Source organism: Mus caroli, chromosome 7, assembly GCF_900094665.2.
Source record: "Mus caroli chromosome 7, CAROLI_EIJ_v1.1, whole genome shotgun sequence".
Taxonomy (NCBI): Eukaryota; Metazoa; Chordata; class Mammalia; order Rodentia; family Muridae; genus Mus; species Mus caroli.
Window position 1 is genome coordinate 44,753,221 of NC_034576.1, and position 3,681 is coordinate 44,756,901.

General features: G+C 46.2%; 1 protein-coding gene and 1 pseudogene across 4 annotated transcripts in view; one reads left to right on the top strand and one right to left on the bottom strand.

The window, feature by feature from the left end:
- LOC110298706 (sialic acid-binding Ig-like lectin 10) overlaps positions 1–1,073 on the bottom strand; it is a 12,497-nt gene extending 11,424 nt beyond the window's left edge. The window contains exon 1 of one of the 3 annotated variants that reach the window (XM_021168108.1): positions 425–1,073. The gene's annotated coding sequence lies outside the window, so the exon portion shown is untranslated. The remainder of the gene's footprint in view (positions 1–424) is intronic. The other 2 variants (XM_021168109.1, XM_021168107.1) reach the window with 2 other exon arrangements.
- Positions 1,074–2,090: 1,017 nt separating this feature from the next.
- Positions 2,091–2,678, top strand: LOC110297499 (annotated as a pseudogene). Its single transcript, XR_002378292.1, has one exon. The product of XR_002378292.1 is annotated as an obg-like ATPase 1 pseudogene (transcript).
- Positions 2,679–3,681: the final 1,003 nt, after the last annotated feature.

Genomic DNA, 3,681 nt, shown 5'->3' on the forward strand with positions numbered 1-3,681 from the left:
TCTCTGTCTCTCTGTCTCTGTCTCTCTGTCTCTGTCTCTCTGTCTCTCTGTCTCTCTGTCTCTCTGTCTCTGTCTCTCTGTCTCTGTCTCTGTCTCTCTGTCTCTGTCTCTGTCTCTGATGTGTGTGTGTGTGTGTGTGTGTGTGTGTGTGTGTGTGTGTGTGTGTGTGATCCCTGAAGCTGTAGTTACAGGTGGTGGTGAGCCCTCTGGCATGGGTACAGGAAATCCATCTCAGATCCTCTGTGAGAGCAGTGCTTACTCATAACCACTGAGTCACTTCTCAAGCCCTTATCTTTGACTTTCTTAGACAAGGGTCTCCCATAGTACAGGCTGCTCTCAAACTCCCTACGTACCTGGGCCTGAATCTGGACCTCTGGTCTTCCCATCCCCTCTTCCCGATGCTGAGATTACATGTCTGGCTTACCAGCTCAAATCAAAGAGCAGAAACGTTCTGTGTTGGTTCCAGCACCTCGGGGGTGAATGGCTTCAGGCCAGTCCTGCTCTGCTCTTCTTTTCTCACCTGTAAACTGGAAGCTGTACTCCTGGCTCTCCTTTGTGAGTCTCAATACCTGGCCGAGGCTGACCTAGAATCCCCTCTGTACTCCTGTCTGGCTTTAACCTCCTGTCCTTTGGATGCCAGTAGAGACCAGAAAAGGTCATTGGATCCCCTGGAGCTGAAGTTATAGGTGGTAGTTCGGAACTGAACTCCAGTTTTCAGCAAGAGCCGTAAGCACTCTTGACAGATGAGCCATCTCTTCAGTCCCAACAGCAACGTTTTATCCCTCCCTCTAAACGATCAATTTCTTCTCCAATTCTACCCTCTGGTCTTGGTTTCCTAGGGCTCCGGGCTCCTCAGCGTTCCCTCTCTTGGGAATTACAGAGAAGCTCAGCAGAAAACAGCCAGTAAGGGGCTGACTTAAAATTATAGATACTGACTGAGGACATTAGATTCTAGAGGGGCAAACTGGGCTGATTTAAGAACACAATGCCCGCCTGATGAGCCCACAGGAGGAACGACGTCCTAGGCTAGGACGGACTAAGGTTGAGGAAGCCTAACTGATCAGCCCAGACACACCCCTCTTGAGAAGCCCCGCCCACCTAGGTACCAACGAGCAGGCGCATGCCTGTTCAGAACAAATCAGAGTCTGAAGGTGCCAAGTGGGAGTCTATGGAGGGCGGAGCCGCCAAGAAGCAGCGGATTTCCCTCCTCAGAGCGGGACCCTTAGCAATCAAATTAGCTATATAGAGCAGAGCCTCTACCAGTTAAGAGATTGATTGATTGATTGATTGATTGATTGATTTCTGTATCAGGTGATTCTAAGGCTCTGCAAGAGCTTGGGCTAGCCATCTCTTAAAGGACATTTGTACCTCACTACCTCGCACAAGTAAGTGATGGATGATCCAGGAACCAAAGGCTAGCCAGGTTTGACTCCCACAGCTGATCAGAAGACAATTGTGTGCATGCCTTTGTATTTTACCCTGTCAATAAGTCATCTATAACCAACCAAACAAGACTTAGGAGAAAGCAACTCTTCTCCCATGTTCAAGTCCTCCCTGCTCTCTTAACGTGGTCCCATCACTTTCTCTTTGTTCCGTTTGTTTTGAGATAGGACTTTACTCAGAAGGTTGACCTGCTCCTGGAACTCACTAGGGATCCCAGGACAGCCGTAAGCCTGAAGTGCTGGGTTACAGGCACAAGCCATCACAGGCGGCTATTCCATCTCCCCTCCGGTCTCCTTTTCCTTTTCTTTGCCAAACCTAGCAACACTCGCCCCTCCCACCTCATATTCTGGTCCCTCTCTGAGGGATTTCTATGGAGGAAGCAAGCCCAAGCCAGTTTAGAAGGTTCTGTTTTCATCAATGGTTCATATAGATGCTTCCTTTGAATTCAAATGGTTATGTTAGAGCAAAGGAAAAAAAACCCAAGTCCAGGAAGCTCCTAAAACATACAGGATTTATAAGGCCCTTCCCCCAGTGTGTGTGTGTGTGTGTGTGTGTGTGTGTGTGGGTGGGTGGGTGTGTGTGTGTATGTATGTAAACATATTTAAATAAATATATAGGCAGTCTGGGACACTGTGCGATCATTAGCCTGGTGCACGATGCCCCCGAAAAAGGGAGGAGATGGAATTAAACCGCCTCCAATTATTGGAAGATTTGGAACCTCACTGGAAATTGGAATTGTTGGATTGCCAAATGTTGGGAAGTCTACCTTCTTCAATGTATTAACCAATAGTCATGCTTCAGCAGAAAACTTCCCATTCTGCACTATTGATCCTAATGAGAGCAGAGTGCCTGTGCCAGATGAGAGGTTCGACTTTCTTTGCCAGTATCACAAACCAGCAAGCAAGATTCCTGCTTTCCTACATGTAGTGGATATTGCTGGCCTTGTAAAAGGAGCTCACAATGGGCAGGGCTTGGGGAATGCCTTTTTATCTCATATTAGTGCCCGTGATGGGATTTTTCATCTAACACGTGCTTTTGAAGTTGATGATATCACGCACGTTGAAGGAAGTGTAGATCCCATTGGAGATAGAGATATAGAAATAATTCATGAGGAGCGTCAGCTGAAAGATGAGGAGATGATTGGGCCCATTCTAGACGAACTAGAGAAAGTGGCTGTGAGAGGAGGTGACAAGAAACTAAAGCCTGAGTATGTAAGTAAGGATTTACAACTCTAAGGAAACACTTAAGTATGCTTTTCTTGGTTTAAAAATAAGCACATAAACTATTCTATATTGTTATTGAATTTTAGAATAAAAATTTATTTCTGCTGAAAAAATAAATATATAAGTACATATGCATATGCTTACGTATATTCACACATATACATACATATATGCATGTATACATACATATATGCATGTATGCATATATATATATATATGCGCCACAGTGGATATATGCCACAGTGGCTGCTACAAAGGAAACTCTACTACTGCCCCAATTACCTGAAAGCTGTATCCAAGGAGCTCCAGGGCCTCACCTGTCTTGAGTCAGCACTCATCCTGGAGTGGGCTTTGTGGGGATACAACTGCCTTTGATTCATCCAGGTTCCTCTTGGTAACTCCTCACCTACACTCCTGTAGCTCAGAAACCTCACTGGTGCACCAAGCTAGATTTGGGTGTTTCTTTGGTCTGCTACTGGTGCTCTCCTTGGGGTGAATAGGTAGATGTTTCATGTTCAGGTCTCCTCAGGAGAAGTCACTCAACACCTATCTACACACAGATTTACACAGATAAGGCTACACTAGGACTGGAGAGACAGCTAAGCAGATAAAGGCACTTGCTGTGAAGCCTGATGACCAGAGTTCGAACCCCAGGGTCCATGTGGTGGAAGAAGGCCACTCCCAGAAGTTATCCACTGACCATCGAATGTGCATACATAGTCAAGATAGATGAGGTGTAATAAAAAATAAGCAACACTGATGTGAACTCACTTTTCCAAATTACTAAGCACAGGAGGAAATAGCCCTCCCAGAGTGGGGATAAAAGCTAAACTTGGGGCTTGGAGAGAAGACTCGGAAGTTAACAGCACGTACAGCAGCTCTAGCAAAGAATTCAAGTTCAGTTCCCAGCACCTGCACTGTGAGCACAGGCTCACAACTGCCTCTAACTCCAGCTCTAGTGGACCCAGTGCCCTAATAACTCTCTCTCTCTCTCTCTCTCTCTCTCTCTCTCTCT